At 42.3% G+C, this 11,539-nt stretch overlaps 1 long non-coding RNA gene across 1 annotated transcript; it reads left to right on the top strand.

Annotated features, from left to right (window-relative positions):
• The first annotated feature begins 129 nt into the window (after positions 1 to 129).
• On the top strand, positions 130 to 10,969 carry LOC116377531 (uncharacterized). Its single transcript, XR_004212211.1, has 3 exons — positions 130 to 874; positions 1,036 to 1,331; positions 10,541 to 10,969. It is a non-coding gene; the product is annotated as an uncharacterized LOC116377531 (long non-coding RNA).
• The last annotated feature ends 570 nt before the right edge of the window (positions 10,970 to 11,539 follow it).

The following is an 11,539-nucleotide window of genomic DNA, read 5'->3' as shown; positions in this document are numbered from 1 at the left end:
CAACTCCAGGCAACTACAAGAAACTACAGGCAGATATTTATTAAATATAAAATATATATTACTGTAGAAATGAGAGAGGAACCATCTCTCTACTGGTCTGATGTAGACCAGTTCCTCTACATCAGACCAGTAGAGAGAGGAACCATCTCTCTACTGGTCTGATGTAGACTTTGGTCAGTTTCTCTGAGTTTTAATTGCTTAATTGTTTTTATTCTTGTGATGGTTGTGACATCAGTTCTTTCTCTTCACAGGGTTCGTTCTCTCCTCCGACATCGAGGACGTTTTCTTCCTCCACAAACGAAGACTTTCCTCCGTCAGATTTTTCCATCTCCGCCTCGTGAACGATTTCAGGAGTTTTCTTTTTTTTGTCCGAGCTGGAAGACGAGACGACCGCAGACGAGAGGCCGACATCGCAGGGAGGTCTGCTGCCAGAGTGTGAGAGTGCACGGGAGAGTGCACGAGTGTGTGTGTGTGTGTGTGTGTGTGTGTGTGTGTGTGCAGCTGCACGCTCATCACACATCACACGGCTTCTGAGTTATTTCCTGTTGCTCAACACTCGCTGTGAGGAAAATAAATCAACCAGTCGGATGTGAACAAATTAAAGTCAGAAGAAACTGAATTTTCCAAATATTTCTGGTGGAGGTCGCCGGGCTGTGATTGGATGATTACGGGCCGCTCTCTTCTTCTGCTGGTTTATTTCTTTAGTCTTGTCCTGAGTTATTTGGGCTTTTCTGTGTTTTTCGAGGACACAGAAGTCCGTTTGAGGAGAAACGGGTCCACTGGCTGCAAAGCATCATGGGAGATACGAAGGCCCGATGAAAACCTGGTTCCTGCAGATGTCCTCTTTTTGAACTGAAAATCACCAAATAATCATGTGAGAAACAGAACGTTTTGATCATAAACTCATTTCATGCGAGCGCTGAAGTGTTTATTTTCTGTCCTGCATGGGATTATTTAGCTTTTTACACATAAATATCACTTTTTCTTGAGGCTACAGATTTTGTTTTTTTGGTCTAAACACTATAAACTTTTCAGAATCTGGAGCTGTGACGCGTCCGTCTCTAGTTGGACCCCCTCGGACCCCCTCAGACCCCCTCGGTGCAGACATGCTCCCTGGAGGACTGGTGTCGGGTGGAGCGGGTTGCGGCGGCGGCGGGCTGTGCCTGCTCCGGTGGCTCGGCCTCAGGCTGTGGTCCCGGCGGGGGACCCTGGTGTTCGCTCTGCTCTGGTTCGGCTCCTGGTTGTTCCTCAACGGTCTGGTTCTGGTCCACAGGAGCATCCTGTCCGACTACTGCACCGACGACAAGAGCAAGAGGATCCTGCAGAGACTGGTGAGTGAGACCTTTATTCCTCCGGAGGCTGTGAAGACCAACACGCTTCAGCTCACAAACCTTTTCTTTCTCAAGACATCTGATTATTTCTGAGAGAGGAAGTTCATTCTTCACATTAAATACGAGGAAGTTAATCAGACGTTCAAATCTCTTAAAGTATAAATCTTTGTGTCGCTTGTGGACGAAGTAGTCGTCTCTCGTTGGTTTGTGGACGTTTTGAAGCCTCGAGTTCGGCTTTTAGTCGTCACCATCTTGTTTTTATCACCCAGTGAACAGGAAGTGTCCATATCTGGACTGAGGAGCAGTGACGTAGAGATGCCGTATACGTCTCTACGTCACGATGTCAATCACCGTGTAGCCCCGCCCTAAAGCATCCCCTGCTTTATGGTCTGTTTGACTCTAAATGGACCATCATTACATCTGGTTTGACTTCCTCACGTCCGATAAAGAGCAGCAGCTCTACCTACACGGGGTTAATGACCAGCTGTCACCTTCCTTTCATTGTCATCATCACCTAACAATGACCTCCAGTACAAACTGCTTTGTGAATTGTGTTTGGAGGGAAACGTGGGAATCAAACACCGGGTCATGTGAGCCGAGTGCTGTGCGAGCTTCATGTGACGTCAGTATTTATTCACTCGTTGTATTGTTGAGTTATTCTAGATGTTTGCTTATTTAGATTAGATGAGCTTTTTCTATTGTTAGTTATTTGTTTAGTTTGATTATTGTTAATTACACTGTGTGTATATATATATATATACACACAGGACCAGCATGCACTGGGGTGGGCCTGTGTTGTTTACCAGAGCAGGAGAGGCAGCGACGGTTTCTTTGTTCTTTTTGTTTGCTTGTTTAGTTTTTGCTCATAAATCATTAGAAACACAGAATCATGTTCATATGAACTCTTTTGTCGTCAGTGGCTCTTTGATTGATTGTTTGGTTTAGAATTGTTTTTTGTGGACAAATGACCGTCTCAAGAGCTGTTGATGCATTCTAGTTTTGTTTCAATTTCATCTCATTTTTAGCCAAATCATGTTTTTTATAAAACATAACTAAGTAGTTTTGCAGCGTTTTTGTTGTTCTGTTGACTGTAATCCGTCTGCTTTGAAGCGTATTTGAGAAGTTTAGTTTAGTTGTTTAGGAACGTGATCTTGTCGGAGACGGAGTTCAAGCTAAACTAAACTTAGTTTTGTTTATTAATTATCTAACTGACAGACTGATGCAGATGTGAATGAGTTCATGAATGTGTGTGTGTGTGTGTGTGTGTGTGAAGGTAACTACGGTCACGATGTCTCGTTAAACATCGTCTTGCTGCTCATAGAAACTGGATTATTGGGGGAAATATTCTGAGTAGAGTTTTGTTTGTTCGTGTCTCTTCTCTGGTCTTTGTTGACCTCGTTCAGCATTCACTTTATTACACAACGAGGAAAACGACGAATACTTATTGGCAAGAAAATGTGAAGAAAATCTATTTGTGTCTAAACGTTCTCACTGCTTGTTTTCATTCATTGAGTTTCAGCTCAATGTATTCTCCTGTTCTGTGGATTTCAGTGAAATATGAACTTTCAGGTCTCTTGTGTGAATCTGCAGCAGCTTTAATAATAATAATAATAATAATAATAATACATGATGTAGGAAGAGACGCTGATTAGAACATGAGAAGCGCTAAAGACTTTCTGTTTACGGTCTGGAGGACGGTCTGCGTCTCATCGACTGTTTCTGTGTCGTCAGTAGACGGCCAGAGGTCAAGAGCTTCTAATGGCCCGCGGTCTTATCTCCTGCTGCATTGTGGGTAAAAACACTGATAACAAGACTGTTCTTTCTGGCAGTCTCTCTCTCTCTCTCTCTCTCTCTCTGGATTTTTCTCTTCTCTGTTTCAAGTTCATCTCCTCTCTTTTCACCCATCTCTCTCTCTCATCCCTCCTTTATTTTCTCTTATCTTTCCTCGTTGCTTCTCTCGTGCAGCCTGTAGCAGGAAGGTACGGAGGACAGAGATTAGTGGCAGCGCAGCAATCACAGGCAGAGTCAGTTCTGCAGGTTTTTAATCAAACAAACCTCAACCAACACAAACCGTAGCTCAGTCCAGAGCTCGATCAGTTAACTCTATAACTAAACTAAATCAGCCGGGCCGCTAGCCGACTTACCGGGCGTAATCTTCTTCCTTCCGAGGAGAAGACACTCTTCTCCCCTCGTCATCGCTTCTCTGCTCCGTTTCCCTCCTTGCCTTTTGTTCCCCTCCCTGACGAGGAGATCTGGATCAGGTGTGTCTCTTCCCACACCTGATCTCAATGCTCTCCTGAAGGAGTGGGTGGGGCCTTCAGGCAGGAATGTAAATGCCAGCCACTACCCTGCCCCTCAGGCCCTTACAAGCATCATGTAAAGCTGCCTCGCACCATCAACCATTCATTTAACTAGGATCGGTTCCAGTCAGACTTTAGCCAAACGAGTTTTAAATGAGTGAATGCAGATTTTAAACGTAGCAGAGCTCTGTTACCAAACTAAGAGATGATCTTTGTTTAAATCCAACTTCAGACCAAAATGAAATAGAGTTTAGTCAACTAGCTTACTCAAGTTAAACGAAAACACAGCGATTCTTATTTTCAGGTGATTAGACACTAATGAAAACAGACTTATTATAGAACGATGTTCTAATCTGTCCATAGATCAAACTAAATGATACACACTTTTCCTTTAAGTATTTGTAAACATTGTAAACATGAGTTTATGGTCTCAATCTCTAGTTTTAAGTCTTCAAACTAAGACAATTAAAGATGGCGACGGCCGAGAATCGGTGGAGTTCCCCTTTAAGTCTGGAAACATTTTCTCGTCTTCTTCGACTTTTTTTTTTTACCCCTGAACCAACAATGGGGACGTTTCAGTGTGGTGATGAACCATGTTGTTGTTGTCGTCGTCGTCGTCGTTATTGTTGTTGTCGTCGTCGTTATTGTTGTCGTTGTTGTCGTCGTCGTTATTGTTGTCGTTGTCGTCGTCGTTATTGTTGTCGTTGTTGTTGTCGTTGTTGTCGTGAGAGTAACGTTGAATCAAACTCTCTCACAGATTCACAGGCTGTGATGTCACTCCCTCCTGATGTATTTAAACCTCTCAGAGATCCAAAGTGGAAACTGATGAAATCTCAAATAAACACAGAGATCCAAAAGTCAACAAACATTGGAGCGCTGAACTCCGTGCATCTCGCTGTTTGAAATGTTGCAGCAACATGTTGACTGAGACCAACAAGAGCGTTTGTGTTTCCAGAAGCTCGTTCAGCTCAGTAATGCGGGACAGATGCACCAAAACAGAACCAGCGCTCGGCTCAGCTCTCTGCAGATCGCTCTGTAAAAACTCAGAGCTCTGCAAACAGAAGCTTTCTGTAAACCTCTCGGCTTTTGAATCTGCAGATTAAACAGCTCTCGGGTTCTTAAAGGCCGACGGGTCGAGTGAAAGGCGAGGAGATGAATCGTGAGGAGACATCTGAGGACACAGACGAGGCCTCCAGCCTCTCTGAGCTCTGGAGGATAACTCGCTTCATTCTGCGTATCGCTGACCAACGTCTCTAATAGGCCCAACAAGCTGAGTGTGATGATGCATTCACTGCTTACAGTATATATATATATATATATATATACTGTATATATATTCATTCTGTGAACTCTCTGCTTCTTTATTGAAAGAGTCGACGTCGACCCAAAGCTGCATTTTGGCAAATAAAGCAAACAATCAGAATCCTCCCGCTAGCAGCGCGTGGAGGCTAAAGATAAAGAGTACTTTTACTTTAAATTGAAGTACATTTTGATGCTGGTACTTCTGTAGGACTTTCCTTGTAACAGAGTATTTCTACACTGTAGTATGAGTACTTGTACTGAAGTAAAAGTGGACGATGGGTTGATTGTGATCTGGATTGTAATAACGAGGAGAGATTATGATGTTTTTCTTCTGTTGAATTACTTTGTGACATAAATATGGAATAAGTTTGAATGAGACGATCATTAAACAAGAGTTCTGGACAACAGATCAGAGACGGTGATGTCATGGGGATAAAAATACACTCTTGGGAAACTCGTTGGTCTTTGAGACTTGATCTGTGGGCGGACGGACACACGAGACCTCAGGAGGAGAGAAGAACTCTTATTCTGGAGCTGAGATTCGTCTTCCTGCCTGAATGAAACTCCGTCTGACGGGAAACGTTTTCTAAAAGAAACGAGTTCCTGATGAAATGAACAACGTGTCATTTTAAAGATACGTTATGATCACAAACACACGTCCGTCACTGCTGCAGGATAAAGTAGCAACAACATCAAAGTGCTCTCATGTAAAACGACTTCTTCACGTCAGGTTCCTGAGAGGAAGAAGTGGAAGAAGAGGAGGAGCAGCTGAAGTTACTGATGATTCCACATGTAAAGAGCAAAGACAAGAGCTATATGTATCAGAACATGAATTATTAATGATATTCATAGATAAGCGGATGGATTACTGAACAGGCCTAGGAACAGGATCAGGGGCCCAAAGTGTGAGGGGGCCCAGGACTTCACAATACAAAAGGTCTCTCGAAGAGACTTAAAAGAGACACAAACAAGTACAAAGCGACACAAAAAGACTCCAAAGAGACACAAGCTGCCTGTTAAAACACAGCGGATGAGACAGCGTTCTCTCCTGAGGACACGGTGAGTCTGTGGATCTCATTGAATGAATCCACTTCTTTCCGTCTCCGGTTGTGGACTGTGTGGAGCCGTCAGCGTGATGCACAGCCTGCGCTGCTGTCCCTGGTGTTCAGGTCTTCGGTCTCTCGTAAACCGAGTTGCATGTAGAGCTTTGTAACTCGCTGACTTCTTCATATCACATAAGTCATGTGGTCCCTGCAGCTCTGCACACATGGTTCCTGTTTGAAGCAGAAATCTGTATGTTTCTGGTGATCCTCTGACTATTTATGGTCTCAGCCTGTCGCTCCTCGTCTCTGGCTTTCTTCTGCCTATTTATGGCCCGACGGGTTTTTAATGTTCCTTCACAGGAACGTACGTGAGAGAGCAGTAGGTTTACGTAGAGCTCCAAACCGCCAGCTTATCGGGAATCTAACGCGCTGCATTCAGGACCCGGTGCTGCTGAGTTTCAAACTCACAGTCTGCATAAAGGAGAGCTGGTTACTGTCGACGGCTCTTTATGCAACTACAACTTGAAGTGGCATGAACCAACTTTTATCAGCCTCTGAACCGGTCACAGTCTTTCTATAAGAGGTGACGTCTCTCGTTGGTTTGTGGACGTTTTGAAGCCTCCAGTCCACCAGGGGGCGACTCCTCTGGTTGTATAGAAGTCTATGAGAAAATGACTCTACTTCTCTCTTGATTTATTACCTCAGTAAACATTGTAAACATGAGTTTATGGTCTCAATCTCTAGTTTCAAGTCTTCTTCAATACAGCATGATGTTCATGTAGGTTTGATTTTACAATTTCATATCCTGAGATGTTTCTCTGAACTGCTCGGTGTCCAATGATCGACACATATTGTTCACATGAAAAACGGAAAAAACATGAACTTAGTTTTACTGTTTTAGGAAATCACTTTAAAAATGGAACTTTATATTGGTGTTTATAAAGATCGGTAAGAACTAGAATCACAGTTTAATCTGTGATGTTCGTGTGAACGCTTTAGATTCAAGTCTTAGAATAGAAGTGAAACTAGAAGCCGTCTGCAGGGAACAGAGTTCCTCGAGGAAGTGATGAGGATTCAGATAAAAGATGAGCTGAAGATGCAAAACAGCAGTAAAGTCCTTTAAAGTCGTTATGAATCAGAGTGAAATAGAGACGTTGCTGCTGGAGCAGACTCAGCCACTGATCCACTCGTCCAGAAGAACTCTGAGATGTTTTCACATCGTCACACGTTTCCTCCTGAGAGTCTTTAGGAGCAGATGGAGTCTGCTGATGAACGGTTACATCATCATGACTCATCACATCGCGTCCTAATGACGAGCGTAAATAAACGAGTGGAAACCAACGGTAGCAGGAGACGACTCTGATGTATAGAGAGTACAAACAGTGGTGGACAACAAGTACCGTGCAATCTTTAGTACGAAAGTACGTGTACTTTACACAAGTGTACTTGTGTAAAGTACACGTACTTTACACAAGTGTACTTGTGCTCCACTCCATCATGTCTTCCTCAGAGACGTTTACAGAATCAGAGTTTAAAACAGGAGAGGATGTGATGGATGCTGCTCCAGTTAACAAGTCAGTGTGGACGTGCTGTAAACCCTCTAACGTGTTAGTGTATCGATGTACATTCTACATACATGGTGTACGCTACATGAACACTATGCACGAACAGATGGAATGTTAAACTCGTCTCCGTGTTCATCTCAGAGAGGTTTGACGTCTTAAAGGGAAAGAAAATGTGTGAGTTATATCTATTTAAATGAAGTCACATAAACTCAGAAACATGAGCAGAGACGGAGCTACGGAAGCCCCAAAGCGCCAAATATCATATTTGACTTCTTGTTAGCAGCTCTTGATGTGTTTGTAATAAATCAACAGACCTACGACGGCTGATAAGTAGTAAATAAATAATGAATAAATGACTGAGCCAGGAGCTAATACTCTGAATTCATTAATGTCTTCTGCTTCATTGAGAAAAAAATTAATAAAACTCCGTAAATTTACAATTTTTGTCTCATAGAATATATATTTGTTTTTTGTTTTTAAACCTAAAATGTCCTGAATACAACGTTTTAACAGACTATTGACAGCTTTAACTGGAGCACTGCATCATATTTATCCGCTCATTGTTTGAGCTGTTCATGAAAAAACAATGTTTTTCTCCAAAGTACGGAGCAACTGGAGCCATCAGATAAAAACATGAATTATTGGACTAAACTTCAGTAAAGTGAACCCAAAAAACTTTAAATTGGACGTAATCACGTGCACTGTTCTGTCAGTCTGCACAAAGAGAAACTGTTATCAGTAGAAACCAAACGCGGTCGCGCTTTCTTGATCTGTGTTCAGCCACGTCTGCTGCAACAGAAGGTCAGAGACTCAGATAAGAAAAGAGAAGAGAGCGCAGCAGAGCAGAATACCAACGAGGAGGCTTCAGGGTCACAACAAGACTCTGCTATTCTCTCTGAAGAACCACCGCTGACCCCAAAACAGTTCCTAACCACGGCGCCGTGGAGCTGCAGCTCCTCGTTAAAGAGCTACTCTCAATAGAAGAGGGTTTTCTAGCTGCTGCTGGCCTCATTATCCTGTAGCCAGTGTAGCATTAAAGCATGGTGGAATTAGCAAGCTAGCTAGCCAGCTGCTATGTGAGTGAAATTTAACAACTTAAGGCTTCATCCACACACTCTTTGTCTCATAACAGGAAAGCACATTATTATTGTGAAGATAAATGCCAACTTTGCGTAATAGTGTAGCATTACAGCTTGGTGGAATTAGCAAGCTAGCTAGCTAGCTAACTAGCCACCCGCTAAATAAGTCACAGCTTTATGTGTCATACACACACTCACAGATGAGGTGTTATAATGAGGTCAACAAGTTGAAGGTCTTTTTATTGTTATATTTATATTTTTTACATAATTGTTTTTCTGGACATACGGGACATGCTTTCTAAAATGACATTTAGCCGCCTTAAGACTATTTTGTGAAGCTCAGTCACATTTTTAAGCACTTAAAGTTTGTTAATTTACTTTCTGTCTCTTCAAAACAACAAACAAACCAAAATGAAGCGCTGATCTGCACAAACTTTGGAGAACGTCATAAGTCTCATGTTTACATTCTTTGTTTGCTGATGAGCAAACTGTTTATCTAGAAGATGATGTCTCACAGCTAACATGTCCGGTTAGCACAGTGCTAACATGCAGGCTAGTCATTTAGATTAATAGTCCAATAGACAAACATAGCATTTAGTTTTGAAGATGTAAAGTAGTTCTTTAGCATGTTAGCATACAAAGCTAAAGAGGTGAATTTGGTTATTAGCTGGTTCTCATGCTTGATAATTGGACAGTTTGACGTGCTGCTGACGCTGGAGGAAACAGTCAGAGGATCACTAAAGTCAGTAGAATTCTTCTTCTGGGGATCGTTAAGTTTTACACCAAATTTAAGTTCAATCAATCCGATCGTTGTGGAAATATTTTAGTCTGGAGCCGCATATTGTTTTGTTTTTCAAGTCACTTTGAGAAAAACATGTTTTTCTATCAGAGGTGTGGCTCGAGTCACATGACTCGTTAACCACAGAGCAGATGCACATCAGGCTCTTTTGTCTGCAGCCGCTGTATATACAGTAGGTGTGTGTGTGTGTGTGTGTGTGTGTGTGTGTGTGTGTGTGTGTGTGTGAGTGAGACGATGAACGGGAGTTATGACAGGATTTTTAAAGCCTGAAGCCAAAACACGACTCAGCACAAAGCAGCTTCAGCTCCTTTAATGACATCATTGTGTCAGACTATTATGAGGCTCATGAAATATTTACCTTCAGGACGCTAAAAACCACAACGTGCAGCTGCTCTGAGGGAGCTCATTTAAAGCTGCTTCATGTCTTTGTGCTGAACCCGTCCTGTTGTTAAAGGACCGAACCCGTCCCGTCGTTAAAGGACCGAACCCGTCCCCTCGTTAAAGGACCGAACCCGTCCCGTCGTTAAAGGACCGAACCCGTCCCCTCGTTAAAGGACCGAACCCGTCCCGCCGTTAAAGGACCGAACCCGTCCCCTCGTTAAAGGACCGAACCCGTCCCCTCGTTAAAGGGCCGAACCCGTCCCGCCGTTAAAGGACCGAACCCGTCCCGCAGTTAAAGGACCGAACCCGTCCCGCCGTTAAAGGACCGAACCCGTCCCGCCGTTAAAGGACCGAACCCGTCCCCTCGTTAAAGGACCGAACCCGTCCCCTCGTTAAAAGGACCGAACCGGTGAAAACATCAACTACAATCATCATTTACAGAAAACATAATTCAGAAATAAATGAAATAAGTCACTCCCTATAATCAGTGGATATTTGAGAAAATGTATTAAAGCTCTTGTTGTTAATAAAACAATATTAGTTGAAAAATATATTATTTTATGGGAGAGAAACATCTGGAGGTTCAGCCACATCTTATAGACAAACCTCATCAAGCTGCTCGTCTCCTGACATCAGAAATATAGAAGCGTCTGTTTTACTTCTTTAATCTCTATTATTATGTAGTGTAATGATACGTGTGTGTGTGTGTGTGTGTGTGTGTGTGTGTGTGTTGGCAGCAGACTCACTCTGAACATCTTGAACAGTGAGGAGTTCGACCTTCAGGCTCTTGATGCGTCTCCACATGTTGGAGCTCCGGTGATCTCAGACTGCAGAGCTGCTTCACTGATCAAAGGAAACACGACACAAAGTAACAAATACACGTTTGTGTTCATCACAGCTCAGCTGCAGAAACGTCATTAAAATATCTGGATTCATATTTAAATGTTTCTCATTCGGCTCTTTGAAAATATAAGTTATAGTTTATCCTTTAAGACAATTAAACCCAAAAGTTATGACATAATATATCGTCACTGTATTAACCCTCGCATTACCAACTGAGTTGAGTTGTAAACATGTTTTCTGTCTCTGAACGCAGCATTTTGTTTTATTAATTAGTTTTTATTAAGAAGCTTTAGCTGCACGAGCAGACGGAGATCGTAAGAAAAAAATAATATTTTACAGATATATTCACAAATTTATAAATATATTTTCATATTTTATTTTATCTAAAAACAATATTCAGAAAGATTTTTTTCTTCCAATTTTTTTCCATCTTTATTTTTAAATATATATTTAAATATAAATAAGAATTATGCTTTTTTATATTCATTTTATATTATGAATGTAAAGCCACCTCAACAAATATTAGAGCTGCAACAGTTAGTGGACTGATGGATAGAAAAACACCCGAGTTAATATTTGTTAACAGTTTCCATCTGTTCTAGTTCTTTGTTTTCTGTTGAATGTGACTTCAGAGTGAAGATCTTCAGCTTCACATGAAGAACAAACCAACAGAAGAAAGACCTGCGGTCCTCTCTGACTCCTCCCGTCCTGTGCTGGTCTCTGTAGGTCCTGGTTCAGGACTGCTTGAGACCACATTCACATGGATCTGGTCTGTAAAACAACGGTCACCTGTGTTCATCAGCAGAGGAACACTGAGTCTGTGAGAGACATCAGCCTCCACTTCCTGTGACCTGACCCTGATGTCAGCTCCACCCACGCTGAGTGTGTGTGTGTGT

This window comes from Anarrhichthys ocellatus, unplaced genomic scaffold, assembly GCF_004355925.1.
Source record: "Anarrhichthys ocellatus isolate YVR2014 unplaced genomic scaffold, GSC_Weel_1.0 scaffold1375, whole genome shotgun sequence".
In the NCBI taxonomy this organism is placed as follows: Eukaryota; Metazoa; Chordata; class Actinopteri; order Perciformes; family Anarhichadidae; genus Anarrhichthys; species Anarrhichthys ocellatus.
Note: the sequence above shows the minus strand (reverse complement) of the source record. Positions and strands in the feature narration are given on the sequence as shown.